Here is an 8094-nt window from a genome sequence, read left to right as displayed (position 1 = left end):
GAAAAAACAAAAGTTCGAAATATAGTAATTTCGAACACTCTACCACAAATACGAAAAGCACTGCAATTAGAACTATAGAGCACAAAGTAAGTATAATCTATAACATGCTATATAATATAAACGAAAAACATTGAAAAAAAAAAGCGCTAAATATACTAATTTCGAACGATCTACAACAAATACGAAAAGCACTGCAATTAGAACTATAGAGCACAGAGTAAGTATAATCCATAACAATCTATATAATATAAAGGAAAAACATTGAAAGAACAAAAGCGCTAAATATACTAATTTCGAACACTCTACCACAAATACAAAAAGCACTGCAATTAGAACTATAGCGCACAAAGTAAGTATAATCTATAACAAGCTATATAATATTAAGGAAAAACATTGATAAAACTAAAACGCTAAATATACTAATTTCGAGCACCCTACAACAAATACGAAAGCACTGCAATTAGAACTATATAGCACAAAGTAAGTATAATCTATAACATGCCATATAATATAAACGGAAAACATTGAAAAAACAAAAGCGCTAAATATATTAATTTCGAGCACTCTACCACAAATACGAAAAGCACTGCAATTACAACTATAGAGCACAATGTAAGTATAATCCATAACATGCCATATAATATAAACGAAAAAAATTTAAAGGACAAAAGCGCTATATATACTAATTTCGAACACTCTACCACAAATACGAAAAGCACTGCAATTAGAACTATGGAGCAAAAAGTAGGTATAATCTATAACATGCTATATAATATAAACGAAAAATAATGAAAAAACAAAAGCACTAAATATTCTAATTTCGAACACCCTAGAACAAATACGAAAAGCACTGCAATTAGAACTATATAGCACAAAGAAAGTATAATCTATAACATGCCATATAATATAAACGAAAAACATTGAAAAAACAAAAGCGCTAAATATATTAATTTCGAGCACTCTACCACAAATACGAAAAGCACTGCAATTAGAACTATAGAGCACAAAGTAAGTATAATTTATAACACGCTATATAATATAAACGAAAAATAATGAAAAAGCAAAAGCACTAAATATACTAATTTCGAACACCCTACAACAAATACGAAAAGCACTGCAATTAGAACTATATAGCACGAAGTAAGTATTATCTATAACAGGCTATGTAATATAAACGAAAAACATTGAAAAAACAAAAGCGCTAGATATATTAATTTCGAGCACTCTACCACAAATACGAAAAGCACTGCAATTAGAACTATAGAGCACAAAGTAAGTATAATCTATAACACGCTATATAATATAAACGAAAAATAATGAAAAAGCAAAAGCACTAAATATACTAATTTCGAACACCCTACAACAAATACGAAAAGCACTGCAATTAGAACTATATAGCACAAAGTAAGTATAATCTATAACATGCCATATAATATAAACGGAAAAAATTTAAAAGACAAAAGCGCTAAATATACTAATTTCGAACACTCTACAACAAATACAAAGAGCACTGCAATTAGAACTATATAGCACAAAGTAAGTATAATCTATAACAAGCTATATTATATAACGGAAAAACGTTGGAAAAACAAAAGCGCTAAATATACTAATTTCGAACACTCTACAACAAATACGAAAAGCACTGCAATTAGAACTATAGAGGACAAAGTGAGTATAATCTATAACATGCAATATAATATAAACGAAGAATAATGAAAAAACAAAAGCGCTAAGTATACTAATTTCGAATACCCTACAACTAATACGAAAAGCACAGCAATTAGAACTATATAGCACAAAGTAAGTATAATCTATAACTTTCTATATATAATATAAAGGACGTTGAAAAAACAAAAGTTCTAAATATAGTAATTTCGAACACTCTACCACAAATTCGAAAAGCACTGCAATTAGAACTATAGAGCACAAAGTAAGTATAATCTATAACATGCTATATAATATTAACGCAAAACATTGAAAAAAAAAAGCGCTAAATATACTAATTTCGAACACTCTACCACAAATACGAAAAGCACTGCTATTAGAACTAGAGAGCACAAAGTAAGTAAAATCTATAACGTGCTATATAATATAAAGGAAAAACACTGAAAAAACGAAAGCGCTAAATATACTAATTTCGAACACTCTACCACAAATACGAAATGCACTGCAATTAGAATTATAGAGCACAAAGTAAGTATAATCTATAACATGCTATATAATATAAACGAGAAATAGTGAAAAAACAAAAGCACTAAATATACTAGTTTCGTTCACCCTACAACAAATACGAAAAGCACTGCAATTAGAACTATATAACACAAAGTAAGTATAATCTATAACATGCTATATAATATTAAGGAAAAATATTGACAAAACAAAAACGCTAAACATACTAATTTCGAAAACTTTACAACAAATACGAAAAGCACTGCAATTAGAACTATAGCGCACAAAGTAAGTATAATCTATAACAAGCTATATAATATTAAGGAAAAACATTGATAAAACAAAAATGCTAAATATACTAATTTCGAACACCCTACAACAAATACGAAAAGCACTACAATTAGAACTGTAGAGCACAGAGTAAGTATAATCTATAACATGCTACATAATATAAACGAATAACATTGAAAAAATTAAAGCGCTAAATGTACTAATTTCGAACACATCACCACAAATACGAAAAGCACTGCAATTAGAACTATAGAGCACAATGTAAGTATAATCTATAACATGCTATACAATATAAATGAAAAATAATGAAAAAACAAAAGCACTAAATATACTAATTTCGAACACCCTACAACTAATACGAAAAGCACTGCAATTAGAACTATATAGCACAAAGTAAGTATAATCTATAACATTCTATATATAATATAAAGGAAAAACGTTGAAAAAACAAAAGTTCTAAATATAGTAATTTCGAAAACTCTACCACAAATAGGAAAAGCACTGCAATTAGAACTATACACTACCAAAAAAATGATCTTTCACCACGGCTCGACAGTTCGTTACAATAACATCGTAACAAATAATGGTTTTTGTTACGACAATTTCCGTGACCAAATATATATTTTCTTGGTCAACGTTTCAGGTTCTTTAATTACGCAAAATAATCCGTAACAAAAACGGAGTTGGTAGACTTTGTTCAAAATAACATTAGTTACGATTGTGCTTCGTAAGAAATGGTGTTTACTTTTATTTTTTAAATTTAAAATATATTTTGGATTTAAAAAAAGGTAGAAACGCTATAGCGATTTTGGAAAACTAAGAACGATTTCATACCCACACGCGCAGGCTTTCTTATTCCCCTCCTCGGTGCTGAATAGATTTCACACTTAGCAAATTTCAGAAAGTTAGGGCACATCTCATTCTTCGACGCGATTTCTCAATCAGCACTGGACGAAGGTGGGATCGAGGAGGTTAATCGGCACGGCGTCCAGGTAATGTTTTTAAGTTATCTCGAGTAGTATGAGGATCGATCCACGGATCTTCGTCGCGTCCTCTGTAAGGAGAAATCGATATAGGGCGTCGTAATATTCTTTTTCTTTCTCATGTGGTATTGGGAATTGTATGGCTTGTGTGTGATAAACAGAACTTGATTAGTTGGTAGGATAACGTATTCTTGTGTTAGAGAACTAGTAGGCAGATTGTTTAAGTGCCCTGTGAAGTTTGATTTATTAATGTTGTAATTTTATCACATGATTATTTTGGTTCTGGAATTTTGGTTTTTGGTCTGCTGGTTTGAAAGGGAAGAATCTCAATCTGCACCTGTTCGACTCTACCCTAGGATCAGTATGGGTTGAGGTGTTTGTGTTTCTGTCTTGTTGTTTAAGATGGGTGATGAGAGTATAAAAATGATAAAATAATACATGGCTGGAGTATAAAATTATTTATAATGAGAGTATATTGTATCATGACTGGGAAAGATAACAACGCGCACAGCCGCGGGGCTGACAGCTGAGATGCACCCAGCCTGGCTCACTGTCATCTACAGGTATTTCGTCACAATGCCAATCAGCTTCATTTTTGCATTACGATTATACTCATTGTTCCAGTTACAGTGAGTCATCGTCTTTTATTTCAAATTTGTGCAGGAAAGGGAGGGTAAGAGGTGCTGATACTTTGCCTGGATCAGATCAGATCCTTTATTTGTTTATTTTATATATTATAACATAGTTAGATTCAATTCATCGTATTCACTCTCAAATTGATTGAGGGTGAGATGGGAATTGTTTTCACGAGGCTGTTTTCTTCACTCTTCGGGAACAAGGAAGGTCGGATTCTTGTGTTGGGCCTCGACAATGCCGGAAAGACCACCATTCTTTGTATGCCTCATTTTTCGCTTCATACGATTCATGTTGTTGTGGTTGCCTACTTGCCGTGGTGATGACTTTTAATTAATTCTCTATAGCTATTGGTTTTTGCAGATCGACTTCAGATGGGCGAAGTAATGTCTACTATTCCAAGTACTTACCTTGTTATCCTCACTTTAAGCAATTCGATACTGTTATTCTATGAACGTGGGTTGACTGACATTTAACGCGCTAATTTTTGGATATTTTGCGTTGTTTCTAATTGTTTTATGTTATTCTCTTCTCTTGAGCTTGTTTTGGTTGCTTTCTTGAGTTCATTAATTTGCTGCATCTATTTCATAGGCAGAATTTAATATGACAAATGGTGATATGCGAAATGTGTAGTCTGAAAATATGATTAGGGAAACTTTGCTTTACTTGATTAATGAGTAGATGTCTTTTTCATTTTACAGCTATTGGGTTCAATGTGGAAACAGTGCAATATAACAACATAAAGTTCCAAGTTTGGGATTTAGGTGAGTTTATCATCCTTAATAGAATTGGGATTGTTTTCAAAGTTTTTTGGCTTTCAGGATCCTTGCTGTTTGACTTGGACTCGTGAATTTGTTTATTTTCATATGGGGTTCATCATTTTAATTTTTAATTTCTGAGTTTGGTTGTTATTGACTGTGTCATGTGTCGCCCTTGGTGATTTATGTTGAAATTATGAAAAGAAGAAGTTGAGGACTTCTTGGCTTTAGGTTTTCACTCTCATTAGAGCTCCAGAGCATGAAAACAAATGATGTCCATGGATGAACTATTCACATTAATACACAGTGGAATGAATTTGTAACAACTATCAGCTATTAAATGTTGCCACTGGCTATGGTTTCAAATGCTGCCATACATTATAAAAGATAATTGTAGGTTTATCTTAGAGAATGTAGACTACAAGTCAACATTATCCTTCTAGTTAGCCTAAGATATTTTTTTTTTTAAATATATATAATCACTTCACCAATGAGGGAGGAATATTGTTTTGTTATACTTGCAGTTTCGGCGTGTCTCATGAGCTAAATGATTGGAATGTAAATGTTTTAAACTTGCTTCCTTATTTTTTCTTTTTCATTCTTTCCATCAAGGAGCCGAAGGATTTTATAAGTTATGATTTACTTTATAGACATACGATTTGCTTATGAGGGTGGGTCGTGATTCTAGAGTATAATTAGGCATCTAGGCCATTAAGCTTAATGCAACTACAAAACACAGTTATAACTTTAACCTGTGGAAGTCATAAAATAACATTCAAGAAAATAACCATGGGAATGCTCTTTGTTATCACAATTTCATTTATGCTAAGTGGTTTTGTGATTACTTAGTAGTTTCTCTTCCAACCATTTCTAAGAAGTCATTTTGAAGTTTTTTATTCGTAACATTGGTGGTTTTCCTTGTTGTGGTAGGTGGGCAGACCAGTATCAGGTAACTAATTACTCAAAAAAGTTCCAAGTAATTACTTGTGATTTTTATTTCTATCGTCTATTTAGTTAATTTGTCCAATTTAATGGTTCTCTTTTCAATCACACAATACTGACATGTGTCTGTACCCTGTCTAATATTGCCTATTGGATTTGTGCAGTAATGACATTTCTTCGTTCTAAATCCATGTTAAAATCTCTCTCTAATGATTTTTTTTCATACTTTTTTACTTTTCAATAGAATGTTTTATTTTTTATTCTGTATCTAAGAATTGATAGATTTAGTTAATTACTGCCATGGATAAATAGTTTACCCAGGTGAAATTGTCAAAATAATATTCTGTTTTCAGGTAGGAATTGCTTTTATTGTTATTATTTTTTTAGAAAAATTTTAACTTTTTTCTTTTGTATATTTTTTAATACTTTATGTGGTGCTTGACAACATCAAGTTCACTTTAATTTTTCAATGGAAGTGGTAAAAATGTCTAGCAGTAGTTTTTTTTTTTTTTTTTGCTATATTATTGCAGTCACATTGGTTGTTGTTCACTAGGAGCTTTGGTTAACTATTGAATTTCAATGATTGTTTATCTCGAATGTGTTTATATATATACATAAGTGGATAAGTCAAAATTTTGAATTAAGACAACACTTTGCCAAATCCTTCAAATCTGGATAGATTGCTGGTACATTTTTTTGTTGATAGCCAAAGTGCTACATATTTTTATTACTAGATGATGCTATAGCGAGAATCCTTATTTCTATATAAAACATGACTTGTGGTGAGTGAGTGCATCTTACAATAGACCTTACTCATCTTTGAACCAACCACATGATACACATATACTAAATGATATTCTTATTTTCCGGTATCTTTTCCTTTTTATTTCTTCCTAATCCCTTGAATCGATGCTAAGATGTTTTGCTTTGTTGCTTAGGCCATACTGAAGGTCCTATTTTCCCAATACTCAAGCGATAATATATGTTAGTGATTCAAGTCATACTGATAGACTAGTGGTTGCCAAGGAAGAATTCCATGCAATATTGGAGGTGATATTTCCATTTATGTACTATCAGAAGAAAGTTCATCACCTATATATTTCAAAGGGGATGTTCTTGTTCCGTTTTACACCAAGGTTAATGGAAGATCAAATAAGCTAAACTCTATGTTACTGGACAGATCTTAAGAATGTAATGAAAATATTTTTTATTTCATATGTCACCATCACATATTCATGGTAAACAACTTGCTTGTGCTTGGCTTCAACAGGTATGCTGTCCCGATTATGGTACTTTTAGTTGTCAAAGGTTAACAATGTTCTCATTAATTGTGAAGCTTTAAATTTCAAGAACATAATAGAATTAGAGTGATGTTTTTTTAATAAACACTTTAGTAGTTTTTGTAAAATATTGAATGGCCACCGTTTGCATAATTTTGCTGCACATAATCCTTTGAAGTTCTCTGAGTGTTCTTACAGTAAGTTCCTACCTAGGTGGCCCTGGAACTTGAACCAGTACTTAACAGTTTGTTTACCTTTAGCTTTGGTTTTTAATATTTTAGGCCTTGGCAGTTTGTTTTCAACTTAAATAGAAATGAAAAATTGTTCTTGTTTCTAGTTGTTTTAATTTTTCCTACGTCAGTTAAACTGTTTGTTTAAACTGTTGATGATCTTTGTTAATGATTGACTGTACTTTCCTCTTTCTTATATGGAATTACATTGGTCCCTTGCCAGGAGGAAGAGCTAAAAGGCGCCGTTGTCCTCTTATTTGCTAACAAGCAGGTGGAATTTTATACCATTCTTTCTGCTATATATATATATAAACATTAACATTGCACTTAATTTACATACGATAAGCATAAATTTCTTGATGCATTTGCATACTTGTTAACTCTGTGTGTCGGTGGAAGTTGCTTGTTAATCCACTCACAAGTTAGATAAGTGTACTCTCTTATGGCTTAACATTATCTGACTTACAGGATCTTCCTGGAGCAATGGATGATGCTTCGATAACTGAGGCCTTAGAGTTTCACAAAATTAAGAATCGGTAATGGTCTATCTTCAAAACTTCCGCCATAAAGGGAGATGGCCTCTTTGAGGGCCTAGACTGGTAATTCATGGATACATAATGTGCTTTGGTACCTAATTCATGGATATAATACCATGTATTGTACGACATGTCTGAATATACATACTCGTATTGTTCTAGTTGCAAAGCTTTACACTTCTAATGTCTGTGTTATGGCATGTTATACATACATTTTGAACGTCTGTTGATATCTATGGCTCAATATACTCAAAAATTGCACTTGTGGATGC

At 31.8% G+C, this 8094-nt stretch overlaps 1 pseudogene; it reads left to right on the top strand.

Annotated features, from left to right (window-relative positions):
* The first annotated feature begins 4234 nt into the window (after positions 1–4234).
* LOC127263253 (ADP-ribosylation factor 1-like) lies at positions 4235–7889 on the top strand (annotated as a pseudogene).
* The last annotated feature ends 205 nt before the right edge of the window (positions 7890–8094 follow it).

The sequence above is a fragment of the Andrographis paniculata genome, unplaced genomic scaffold (assembly GCF_009805555.1).
Source record: "Andrographis paniculata isolate CXL003 unplaced genomic scaffold, ASM980555v1 Contig67END, whole genome shotgun sequence".
In the NCBI taxonomy this organism is placed as follows: domain Eukaryota; kingdom Viridiplantae; phylum Streptophyta; class Magnoliopsida; order Lamiales; family Acanthaceae; genus Andrographis; species Andrographis paniculata.
The sequence above is the reverse complement of the archived record's forward strand: the minus strand, read 5'-3'. Positions and strand labels throughout refer to the sequence as shown.